Source organism: Dermacentor silvarum, chromosome 2, assembly GCF_013339745.2.
Source record: "Dermacentor silvarum isolate Dsil-2018 chromosome 2, BIME_Dsil_1.4, whole genome shotgun sequence".
NCBI lineage: Eukaryota > Metazoa > Arthropoda > Arachnida > Ixodida > Ixodidae > Dermacentor > Dermacentor silvarum.
Genome location: NC_051155.1, coordinates 125,277,734 through 125,291,392, shown reverse-complemented (window position 1 = coordinate 125,291,392; position 13,659 = coordinate 125,277,734). Strand labels below are relative to the sequence as shown.

The window sequence follows — 13,659 nt, the reverse complement described above, 5'->3', positions numbered from 1 at the left end:
ACCGGGTGACTCTTGATCGCGTCGATCAGCATTGCAGCCGACCCTTTCGGTGCCATGGTCAAGCTTACGACCGGATGTTTACATATGCGAGTGCCGCTTCCGGTGAAGCGGAACGTCCTTCCGCGTCGCCATGGTAAAAAAATCGGTCCGAAACCAATCGGGCTCGCCGCCTCTTTTTGCGCCCGTTTTCAAAAATCCGTCTAAGCGGGCAGATTTTTGAAACATTTTTCGGCTTCCCCCTGCATCGAAAGCAAGTGTGAACGTAGCCTAAGTAGCCCCTAGATGCTGTTGATAACCAGGAATAAGTGCTGTCTTTTGTGGCACCGCACTAGAAAAGCGAAAGCTGAAAATCCCCATCGGGCTTAGCGTTGTGGATGGAGTGAGTAGTGGTATTCATGAGCGCTTTAGTCATCAAAGGAAGTGAAATGGGCATACACTGCAGTAGATGTGGTGTGCTGCATGTTACTGAGAGGGAAGCGGAGAGAACAATGATCAAGCCACTGCTGCAATTGCTTTGCGACCACACCGTGCTCAAAACAGAGGCAGATAGCGCGCAGCGCGCATCCGGCACTTCCGATTAACGCGCCGCGCGTTTGGAAGCGGGTGAAGTGGTCGAGCGCGGTTGCTAAGAAACTGATACAGATGACGAGCGTGCCTCGCTTCGGTGTTGCGATGCGAAGGCTGAGCGACAGCGGCAGTAGATAGAACCACATAAAAATTCCGGCAGAAACCGTATTACTAAGAATGTCGACGTTAATGCAATTAGCATTGAAGCGATAGCGACACACCGTAGTGTGAACGCGGAATCGCTTATGCATCAGGGCTTTTCTCTCGCGCTTTCTGCTGGACACGCTGCACCATCTAGAGGCACCACCGTAAGGACGCGCATTACAGACATTTGAAGGATCACTTATGTCGCTTAGAACGGCACATACCTTCACTTTCACGAAATGACGAAATGTAATATAATAACCGCGAATATTGGTAATTAACAATGGTTCGTTATCTAAATACGTGCACACATCATCATCATCAGCCTATATTTTATGTCCACTGCAGGACGAAGGCCTCTCCCTGCGATCTCCAATTACCCCTGTCTTGCGCTAGCGTATTCCAACTTGCGCCTGCAAATTTCCTAACTTCATCATCCCATCTGGTTTTCTGCCGACCTCGACTGCGCTTCCCTTCTCTTGGTATCCATTCTGTAACCCTAATGGTCCACCGGTTATCCATCCTACGCATTACATGGCCTGCCCAGCTCCATTTCTTCCGCTTAATGTTAACTAGAATATCGGCTATCCCCGTTTGTTCTCTGATCCACACCGCTCTCTTCCTGTCTCTTAAAGTTAGTCCTAAGATTTTTCGTTCCATCGCTCTTTGTGCGGTCCTTAACTTGTTCTCGAGCTTCTTTGTTAACCTCCAAGTTTCTGCCCCATATGTTAGCTCCGGTAGAATGCAATGATTGTACACTTTTTTTTTCAACGACAGTGGTAAGCTCCCAGTCAGGATTTGGTAATGCCTGCCGTATGCACTCCAACCCAATTTTATTCTTCTGTAAATTTCTTTCTCGTGATCAGGGTCCCCTGTGAGTAATTGACCTAGATAAACGTACTCCTTTACAGACTCTAGAGGCTGACTGGCGATCCTGAATTCTTGTTCCCTAGCCAGGCTATTGTACATTATCTTTGTCTTCTGCATATTTATCTTCAACCCAATTCTTACACTTTCTCGATTAAGGTCCTCAATCATTTGTTGTAATTCGTCTCCATTGTTGCTGAATAGGACAATGTCATCTGGAAACCGAAGGTTGCTGAGATAAGCCTTCCCAGTCTAAGAGCTTGAATACTTCTTCTAAGCATACAGTGAATAGCATTGGAGAGATTGTGTCTCCTTGCCTGACCCCTTTCTTGATAGGTAACTTTCTACTTTTCTTGTGGAGAACCAAGGTAGCTGTGGAATCCTTGTAGATGTTTGCTAAGATATTCACGTATGCCTCCTGTACTCCTTGATTACGCAATGCCTTTATGACTGCTGGTATCTCTACTGAATCAAATGCCTTTTCATAATCTATGAAAGCCATGCAGAGAGGTTGATTGTACTCCGCAGATTTCTCAATTACCTGATTTATGACACGGATATGATCCATCGTAGAATATCCCTTCCTGAAGCCAGCCTGTTCTCTTGGTTGGCTGAAGTCAAGTGTTGCCCTGATCCTATTGGAAATTATCTTGGTGAATACTTTATACAATACCGAAAGCAAGCTAATGGGTCTATAATTTTTCAGTTCTTTAACGTCTCCCGGCTTATGGATTAGTATAATGTTGGCGTTCTTCCAGCTCTCTGGTACACATGAAGTTCTGAGGCATTGCGTATAAAGGGCCGCAAGCTTTTCGAGCATGATATCTCCTCCATCTTTGATTAAATCTACTGTTATTCCATCTTCTCCAGCAGCTTTTTCCCTGGTCATGTCTTTCAAGGCCCTACTAACTTCAGCGGTAGTTATAGAAGGAGCCTCTGTATCCAGTTCATCACTATTTTGAATGAAAGTAGCTTGGCTGTTTTGGGAAGTATGGAATTCTTCCACTGCTTTTACTATGTCATCGAAATTTCTGATGATATTACCATGCTTATCTTTCAGTGCATACATCTTGCCTTGTCCTATGCCAAGCTTTCTTCTTACTGATTTCGCGCTGCACATGCACACATATACACACACAATGAATCTTGTTGGTTGGTCAACCACCTTGTGTTTCGGTACAGTGAAATTATATTCAAGGAAAACACGCTCTAGAACGATGCTGCAGAGCACCACACAGGGACGTTCGTATTCTTCATTATAATTGCTTGGCACTGGTGCGTACGAGCAATGTCTCAGTGGTTTAGAAAATGAATAGCAGCTTGCAAGGTAAACCTAAAGTCCCTATATAAGAAAAGTACCGCCATCCTTTGACAAACGCCGCTTTTCTCTCTCCCGTATCTCCGATTGGACGATGATAGCGCGCGCTTTTCACTTCTTTATATTTTCCTTTTTTCCGCCTCAGAGCCATGTTGAAAGTCCTCTGCGCAGCTGCAGTCGCCGGCGGCGGCGGCGGCGCGCGCGCGGCCTGAAAGCTTCAACGTGGTGGCTTCTAGGTGCGCCATCGTCGACTTGGCTTTCCCAAGCAAAAAGTAAAGAAAAAAGCAAGTGCTTTAGGAGAGGAGGCGGCGGAGGAAAGAGTAGATGGCGGTACTTTTCTTATATAGGGACTTTAGGTAAACCTGGTAGGAAAAAAGCGCTTTCTAATACACGACACACTTCAGCGGGTTCTCCTCCGCGATTTGGCCAATGTCGCAGCACGGCCAGCAGACCTGCAAGAGAGAACGAACACAGTCCGCTTGCATGCGAAGTGGGAAAGGAGGGCTTCAGCTGCAACCATCCTCCTCCCGGCTGCGCGCCCTCTCCCTTTATCTTCTGACCTCATCAGTGACGTCATGGAGGCATTGTTTTGTTTGCGAATTATCACCAGTAGGATGCCACCGCGAATCGGCATGGGACCGAGCGTCCCATTGGAGGTATAGGGAGTTTCCGGCCCCTGGCCGAGACTCCTCTTCACCTTCGTTGTGGCCGACTGTCTCTTAAGCATCTGTTGTATGGCAACGCTAGCATCGACGGCAATAGTGCTGCGTCGATGTCGTTAAATAGCTGTGGCATGCTGAAAGTTGTACGGCTTGAGTCTGGAAACTGGACGTCACTGGTTGTCGCGGCAGATGACGTACTGGGGTTAATTGTAACGATTTCGTAGATGACATCAGACACATGGCCGAAGACGCGCTATCGACCTTTGTAACAACATCAAATTCAAAGGAGTTTCTCACAAAGTCAACTTGACGACATTGTCATGATTGCCAGTCAGATGGACGTTAACCCCCTTTCTAGATTTCGGCGCTTTATGTGATGTTAGTTTTCTTTGTACTACAAAGTGTCAGGTTTCCTGTCATAGGCCATGGCCATCTGGCGCTTTCAAAATTCTGTATATTCGTACACGTACATGATGTTTTACTGCCTCTATTGGATACGACAGCAGAAAAAAAGGTGGACTGCTTGAGATGTAAGACCTCCGACCGCCACTTGGTGAGGGCGGATTTCGAAGCCACGTGGGACATTGTACAATTTTTATCTTTTATTTTTTTGTAATTATTACATTAAAAATTCTTCACACAGCACTTCTGGGTTCTTTAGATGGACACTGGCACCACAGTGGCGGATATCAAATTGACTAGGAGAGTGAGTCCACAGCAGCTATGACTACAGTATCACTGAAAGGCGTCGAATGATTATTTCTCTACATTTCCCCACAGTATTCTACCAACGACGCGTAAGGGGTCTGTAAGGACATCAGCGTCGGTAAGGATATGCAAAATGAAGAGGACTATACACTGGATTAGTGATCATTTCGTCGAGCGTCAATGAATGTTGTGCACCGTTGAATAGGCATGTCGAATTGTCCAAAAATATCAAAGCCCCTTTCTTATAGAAAGATGGTTGAACGCGATGGTTTCTCCCATGCAAACGGAATCAAAGTCAAAGTACAAAGCCAACGACCACGCAGCGAACCAAAGAAATGCTGAGCGACCCGATGCGATGCATATGTGATTTGATTGCTTGTTTAGGATTGTATTTTTTGAACGTTGCAGTTGAATGAAGACACATTTCGTTAAGTTGCATAGCCCTTATTTTAGATCACGTAGCCGTTGATTACACGCACACACTCACACTTTCACGGGCGACTCTACACTTGCACAGTATTGCCTTGTGATCGCTGTGGTAGACTGTCAGAGGCTCTTCCATTTCCGATACATGGGATGGGCGTTACGGCCACGATCGCGCTCGCGCTTAAGTTCGCGTACGGCAGCCTCTTTTGCCGTACGCTGCACCCGCGGCCTACCCATGGTGATGACCGAGAACGCATTGCTTGACGCGCGTAATGCAATTCAGATATATGCAGTTCGTTTGGGTAGCGTGCGGCGTTGCAGTTCCCACTGTTCTTATGGGTACAACTGCGAATGTAAACTCTAGTGTTCTGCGATACGTATGTCGTGCGCCGTTGTTCTATTCTGTGCGCAGATGTGCAAGTAGTTGCATTGTGTAAGTTGGCTTTCCTCACGGACGGCATAGAAAGCCGTGCTTTAAAAAATTACACAATCTTCCCGTAGGGGAACCCTGAGTAGTATGCGAAGCAGCCATGGGGTCGACTCAAGTTCCCATTAATTTTCAGTTCGTCGTTTCCGTTAGGTTGAGGTGCGTAGCTAGCGTTATATTTACCGTGAGTTGCGGGAGAAGAATGAGAGGAGCGTAGTGCGCGCGCGCGTCATTATACCGCGAGCTACAGTGGCGTCCCCCAGCGGAGTATGCAGCGCCTACCGTCGCGCCTCTAACCTAAGCTGCTTCGCATTATCGCGCGCGGAGCCGCAGGTGTTGCCATTCGCTGCGCAATCCGGAGAGGAGAGGAGCGTCGGAGAGGAGAGGAGGAATGCCGAGAAGAGAGGAGGGGGAGGAGGACGCGCATGCGCAGTAGGGGTGTGGACGCCGCACTGCGGATGGATGGAGGGAGGGAGGGAGTGACATAGCCCCGACCATAAGCCGCTTCGCATCTAAAATTTAAAGCATTAATAAGTATTTTAATTTCATCGTCCATAAATGTCATGCCCCTCACTGTTAGCAATCTTGGTATAGGTCGTTTTCTTTCGGTGTACATGCAGGTTTCATTCACTGCCATGGAGGTCGCATTTCAACAGTAGGAGATCAACAGGAGGATGGAAGTTAATCCGTGCACCATGCTTTGAGGCACCGACATTAAGGGACCCCAAGTCATCAAAATGATCCCAGTACCCTTCGCTGCGGCGTTCCTTATAGCCGAAGTGTTCCATCGGGGTGTTCAACTTAATCAGATTATAAATACATGCACACACTGACTAACACATTATAAAACACTGTATCAAAGCATAGTAGTTCGGCTGCTGCTAGTACACCTATTGCCTGGTAGATGGAGAAATATTCATGGTTTTTTAGACGTACGTTGCATTCACTTCGGATTATTAGCAGCAATGCGTGGAGGTAGGCGGGGCTTTAAGATGCCAGCACATGATGCCAGTCTCTATGGATAAACTTCGAGGACACTTGCCGCACGCGTCTCGTTTTCAGACTGAAAAAGTAAAGCCGAAGCAAAGATACTGTTGTCACGTATTCGGCGTCAGAATGAACGCCGGTAGTCGAGGAATGGACGACCAGCACCGACGCCTGGAAGACAATCCACTTGACTTTTATGAAACGCGCTTTTTTGCGCGTTTCCTGACCAATCACATTGGCGCAAGCATAAAAAGAAAAGCGAGTGTCAGCGAGCGTGGAAATCTCATATGAAGATGGGAGCGTGAACAAATAGCGAAGCACTGCAGACATAATACTGCACACATACAAAAGAAGTGAACAAAAATGGGTCAAGAGGCCATCGAGGCTTCGACTGGAACACGATCCACGATGTCACAAAACTCGTAGTTTAAGATAAAAAAGTTGCAGTGGCTTAGCTCGGCTATGCCAGGATATACGTAGCGTTAGCAAAGGTTCAGCTGATTATTCTTAGCTTTCCTGGTTGTCTCCTACGCTCAACCGCTAATTGCCAGGCAACTACTTCGGGATCCGATGAGTCAAGCTTCTCCGTTCTTCTGCGCTGTTGAGCAGCATTTGCGCTCTCCTTCTCCATGGCAAACGCCAGTCAGAAGCGCAGCGGCTCCAGCGCAGTGTCAGACGGCGACTGCACAGCGAGCGCACGCCGGCGCCAGTGCGTCTACCACGGCTACGACGTCACTCCTCTGGAATGCGCAGACAGGCGGCGGTGAGTCGCGCGCGGCGGGAGCGGCGGCACCCGCCGGGGTGGCTCAGTCAGCTAAGGCGTTGCGCTGCTGAGCACGAGATCGCGGGATCGAATCCCGGCCACGGCGGCCGCATTTCGATGGAGGCGAAATGCAAAAACGCCCGTGTGCTTGCGTTGTAGTGCACGTTAAAGAACCCCAGGTGGTCAAAATTAATCCGGAGCCCTCCACTACGGCGTGCCTCATAATCAGAACTGGTTTTGGCACGTAAAACCCCAGAAAGAAGAAGGGAGCGGCGGCGGCGGAGTGCGCGAGAGGTGCCGGCTCCGGTGGCTCCGGTGCGCAAGCCGTGTGACATCACTGATCTTTGCGCATGCGCAGCGCGGCTCTTGATGTGCCGCGCGAAACGGGCTTGACTAGGCCAGTGTAGCTGACGCTACAAAAAGAAACGCTTCGAATAAGATTCACACAAAGGTTCGTTGAAATAATTTAACACTCATACAGCCTCTATTCCTCTGACAATCCTTCAGCTTAGATTGAGCGTTGCAGGGGCGTAGCCAGGGGGGGGGGGGGGGGGGGTTCAAACCCCCCACTTACCCACCCTTTGTTCATCGTCGCTTCGCGCTGGCAAAATTCATGAAACCGGTTCTACTATCACAATTTCATTCCTGGGCGCTTCCGTTTGGGTTGGTAATTTACAGCGAATCATGTCTGCATATGGAAAAAACTGTCACGGTGTTTGTCAAGGCTTTGACACTCTGTGCAGTTTCGGGCGAGAATGTGGCGGCCGCCCGCATTCTGAAGCAACAAATGCGGCAGCCGCGTTTAAGATGATGGCGAAAACGCTCGAGGCCCGTTTACTTAGATTTAGGTGCACGTTAAAGACCCCAGGTGGTCGAAATATCCGGTATACATTTCCGCCGCTTCCCTTCAGGTGCCGGTTAGGCCGCGCTCCCACAGGATCTTGGGCTACGTTCACACTTGGTCTCGAAGCTGTCGGAAGCGGCAAAATCTTGCAAAAATCCTCCCGCCTAGGCGGCAAAACAGGCAGAAAAACAGGCTGCGAGTCAAATCGGTCTCGGGCCGATTTTTTCGCCATAGCGAAGCGGAAACGCGGCTGAAAGTCGTTCTGCGCGAGAAACGTCTCTTGTTTCTCTTGTTTCACAACAGTAATTACCAGCCTAAGGCTGGTAATTACTGTTGTGTTGTTGAATCCCAAACCAGCAATTACGGAAGGCTGGTAGTTGCTGTTTTGTTGTGGAATCCCAAACCAGCAATGTACACACGTACGAAGGGGTTGATGACAGCAGTGAAATTCCACCGACTCGCAACAGAATGCACGAAACAGACAGACGACAAGCATGAATTACTGCTGTGCGCAGTACAGCGTAATTAAACTCTTGTTGCAGGCGCTGACAGTTCTGGTCGGAGTTCACGCGTCCTGAGAAATTGATTATGTGCACTATGCACTGAACAATACCGGAGTTCATTCCTGCATCACTAGTACACCCATCAGTCGAGATTCTGTGAGGTACAAGGCCGCTTCCTGTTTGCACCGGCGTAAGTGAAGCAGAAATGAGTTGCACGCACTACTTAAAATGCGTACACATGCCATATCTATGCTGTGTGGTGAAATATTCTGTACAATTCTGAATCTGTTGACGTAACGGCAAATGACGGCTGCATCCTCGCACACAGCGGAAGACACAGCGGCCCATGCACTTGCCGCAGGAAATGCAACCCTCTCGTATGAGGGAGCAGAGCGACGAAAGCTTCGAAAAAAAAAAAAAAAAAAAAGCCTTACGCGTTTTTGCGCGTATTTAAGTTTTCTAGCGCAAAGACGCAGCGAACAAGCTATTGCTATGGGAGTAGGTATAGCCTGTTCACACGTGCATTTTCACGCGTATAGCCGTCCTTGACTTGTGAAACGCACTGCGCCCCGACGAGGACGACGCCATCTACGCTTAACGGAAATTAACAATTAATGATGTCTTCTCCGATTGCACGGGTCGTCTCAATGATGCGTTTTCGAAGAGACTGCTCCATTCAGTGGCGCGATGAGAGACCGTTGCTCCAAACGCCCACTGTACCTGTCGTACTTACTGTATTTACTGAGCCTACTTTACGTTTTACTTAATTTCTCCACACGCACACGCACACGCGAGGGGGGGGTCCCATGTCTTTGATATACATGTATAGAGTCTGCTTAAACTACCGATATTTATTATCGATCACGTGACTTAGAGGAAAGCAGAAGCTTGCCCCCCCCCCCCTCCGGTCGGGCCGGTGAACCCCCCCCCCCCCCCCCCCGACAGAAATTTCGGGCTACGCCCCTGGAGCGTTCTAGTCCTCATCCATGTCACTTGAAAGAAGAGCACCCACTGGCGGTTGGCTACTTGCTGGAGCTCCCAAATCTCAGATACGAGTGTGACCTTTATGCTCGTCCGTACATCGAAGTTTATTCATAATGATGCCCCTTTGCCATAATCAGGGAACTGTGTTATGTTCCCTGATGTTATGTTCCTGTTATGTTTCTTGATGTTGTTATGTTATTCGCATTTGTTGGCAAAAAAAAAAAAAAAAACTCACGCACTTTGTTTGAGTGCAGCATTTATTCACACGTGCCGATCACGCGAAGCTCTTGCCTACAAGCGTGCACTGAATAGGCGTGATTTGACTGCTTTGCAGCATGCCAAATTCTGCATGGTACAGTCAGCCTTTTTATTTGAGTTTTTCTCATTGCAGAGTCCTGTATAAGTGTTCTTTCTGCGAATAAAATCATAAGTAGATGCTATCCGGGATTTTACTTGTCAATGTTTATATTTAGCCTCGCGCTGTAAGTACGTTCAGAACAACCGCAAGAAATTTTGGAGCGCGGAAGTCGCGAATAAGTTCAATTTCTTAGTGAGCTCTCCACTCGCACGAAAACACAGGTTACAAGTGTGGTAGTCGTACGGAGAGTCATCCACTAAACTTTTCTATGCCAGGATAAATGCACTGGCTGTGACGAGCTTTTTATTTAATTTCGTGTGCGGTGCTCCGGAAATGTTTTGCCATTGGGCGGCACCTCGGCTTCAGCCAGAGCTGTAGCAGCGCTTTTTTCAGCTTTGTTTACACCTCCGCCGTTTTCTACAACCTTTACTGCACACATATGCTAAGTTTACGCACTTGCAGACAAACGACTCTATTGTCCGCGCCAGAAGTAAGGCCGGTAGACAATAGGTGCTTTTCCGTCTTCCTGAGACCTCGAGATGTACGTGAATGCTCGTATCTACGCTACAATTTAGCTGTCGGAGGGATACCACAGATACGGCTACTGCAACTGTCTGCATCGTACATATGACTTCAAGGCAGGAGACATGGCAGCCAAAACACGCGTCTTCGTCGTCGCCAGCTTAACGCTTTCTTTCATGGGCGTCTTGCTCCTTTTGCGACCGCTTGAACGCGGAGCCCTCGACTGGCACTTCTGGCGTAAGTAAACCTTTGCGCGCAATATTGCGTCTCTCGCATGCAAATTTTAGTGGCAGAAATTGGGCGTCTCTACCAGCGGACAGAAATCAAGTGCACGAAAGCGGAGACTTTCACATTTTTCCTGCTAATTTCTTACATCTGCTGCTTGAGTCGATGAACGGTGCGCACATAATAATAACAGTGAGTAACAGGCGCCATAGTAAATAGTAAAACAGGGTGCTTTCTTTGTGTTAGGGATTCATCAGCGATTTTTGTATTCAGTAAGTTGAGCTAGAAAATGTATTCCTTTATGTGCGGACTGCATTTGCTATGCCGATGCATCATTAGTTAGTTGCTTCTCGACTCGTTAGTAAACTGATGTTTGACAGCAAAGCATGCTTTGCGAACCCACCCGGACTTTTTTGACAGTGGCTGCTGGGCGCTGCTGCGGTCTCGCCGAATAGCTGACACTTAATTGAATTACGTGTCCGATGGTGGTATTGCATCTTCGGTTCCCAGCACAGGAGCCGGATGCTCTCGCCACAATCGCGCGGATACTTCTATCGTGCACACCCCATCTTGCTCTTTCAGATGATCGCCGCGTGTGTCACGTGGTCTAGCACGTGTGCGCCAGAGCTAGAGTGTACTAGACAATAGTCGAGTGGGCCGAACGGCGCTCTGCCGCTGAGGCGCCGCGTGTGGAAAAATAGTGCGAGGGCGCTGCGAGCGAACTGGAGACGCCCTGCGCGGCACATTCAACGTACTTTCGCTGCGTGCGCCGAGGCCGATTGCGCCTAGTACGCTCTTAAAATAGCGCTTTATTTCAACTGCAAATTTATGTTTACACCATTTTGCCAAACATATATATTTGAGGCATGGATTATACAACGCGACGATTTCAATTTTGCTGTCGTTGTCCAGCGCGTCGTCTGCTAGCGAGCGCGGGACGCCCAGTTTTTCTCGCAGAACCTCTGTGCAGTACATTTTTTTTTAATGTTTTAGTTGCTTCGATGTGCCCATGACTCTTGACGGCCTGTACCAAATGTAGTTTTAGCCATGTGAACTGGTGTTTTTACCACTGTCCTCTAAAAGTAACTGGTATCTCCGCACCATGAAGGCTGCGTTGAAAATTTTATTATTGATACCGTGTCATTTTACGCGCGCTTCTTGTTGCTGGATATTGATCAGGGACAATGATCGAAGAAAACAATATTAGAGTGGAATAAACTAGGTTTATTAACTGCGTGGCGCCAAGAATGACCAATGTGTTTCTAGGGGATTAAATCAAAGGGTACATAGACATATATATTTACGATATATATAGGTACGGGGGAAAATGTGTGTGTGTGTGTGTGTGTGCGTGTGTGTGTGTGTGTCCAAGTGTCATTGATATACTGTACGACGCCGAATAGTGATTTCCGTTCGAATGTAACGCATAACAGTACTATTGAAATCTCAAAGGTGAGTGACTGCATGCAAGTGAGGACTGTTATTCCGAATGGTTTTGCTGCCGGAGTGTCGTGGCTGTTGCGCAGGGGCGCAGTTCCTGAGAGAATCAAGGGACGGGTGGTAATAAGTCCTGCTTAACAAGTTCCTAGCTCTCAATCAATATAAACGCCCCGTTTTAGGGCAGCCTGTAAATCTGCTAACTTGATTCAGACAAGGATTTTTGACAGTCTCACCGTGTTTTCAACCCATTAAAACTGAGTGCCCCGTGTGGTGCCACACTTATCTTCTTCAACGAACGCAACAGATCTGCACATATCTCTACGTGTATGTGAGACATGCCGTTCCTTTAATTGTTTCATTATGATCGTTATGATAGTGCACCGAATAACTGAAAGCAGCTGTTTATAATATACAAGCTGCTGAGTTAAGCGGTCATACATTTGGGAACGGCATTATGTAGGATAAGCATGAAATGTAGGATAAGCGTAACATGTTTTTCTCAGAAATCAGACTCGAGAATACTTTATGTTGTTGACACCCCCAGAAATAAGCCGAAGAACGCAGCCACCTGCTTTTTTTTTTTTTTTTTTAATATAAGCAAATTCTTCGGTTTTACGTGGCAAAACCACGATATGATTAAGGCACCCGGTTTATATAGTTTTTGTCACCTGGGGTTCTTTATAACGTGCACCTAAATAGAAGTACACGAGTCTTTTTCCATTTCGTTCCCATCGAATTCCGCGACCTGGATTGAACCCGCGTGCTCAAGACCGTATCCACTATACTATATAGCCACTAATTAGGCTACCGCGCAGACTTTCTTTTCTTTTTCTTTTCTTTTTTTGAAGTATAGACTGGAAAAAAAATCCACGTACGGCTTACGACCAAATATTAGCATATAGAATGGCCGCTTTAGCCCAAGTAACACAGAACGTAGCGTTGCCTGATTGTAACAAATGTCAGGCAACGTTAAACAGCCAACCTCAACGTTGAATGTACGTTGCCAGCTGTACGTTCAAGTGATGTCGTAAATAAATGTCACAGCAACGTCCTGACACCCACGTTGTGTCAACGTTGCGTGTAAACATCAATTTAACGTGTAAATGGTATCAATGTAGCAACGTTACAAAACAGCACGTTCCCAGAACGTTGCCGGATGTCACCAATATTGACATTAATGTGATGCCAGGCTGCTGTAGCATTTCGCATGTATACGTTCATGCAACTATAAGATATTGTAATTTTCAACTGAACATTCATCTTTATCATACAGTGAGGTATGGAGATGTACAGTGGTTATGCAGTAATTAATATCTTCTAAGGAACACCATGTTAAATTATGTTTATTATGCTTCTCCACAGATAAGATCTGCTACAAATTATATCAAATGGCAGAAGCATTCACATGGAAAAAATGCTAATTGTTGCAACGGTTCACCTATAGTAGACAAAGTTACGCATAAAAGTATTCCCTTCTTCCACACCAAATGCACAAGACTTTGTGACTGCTTGCACGCCACATGCCCCTAAAAGTGGAAACATTAAGCAAGGGCCATCATGAATAGGCACAAGCCCCATGATACGAGCTGCATAAAAATGACGAACTCATGCACACTGCACAGTGGATACACACAGATCATATCTACTTGTCCATATAAAAAACAGTGCATTTTTTTCAGTTCAAGTATAGTTTACATCATAGAAACGGCACTAGAGCAAAGGACTATAAGCCACCAATAGGGCTGCAAACACACCGTACACCAGCGCACATTTGTTTCACACACCACACAGGACACATGCACGCAGCAGACATGTTTTTTTAGGAGGAATCTTCGCGAGCCGCACGATAAACACAGAAGGTACGGACGACAGGAGTAAAACCCGCGCACATTCAACACACCGACACGAAAGGAA

General features: G+C 47.2%; 1 protein-coding gene across 1 annotated transcript in view; it reads left to right on the top strand.

Annotated features, from left to right (window-relative positions):
* The window catches only part of LOC125943522 (uncharacterized), a 1,494,167-nt gene that overhangs the window by 1,414,475 nt on the left and 66,033 nt on the right, over positions 1-13,659 (top strand). The window lies entirely within an intron of this gene.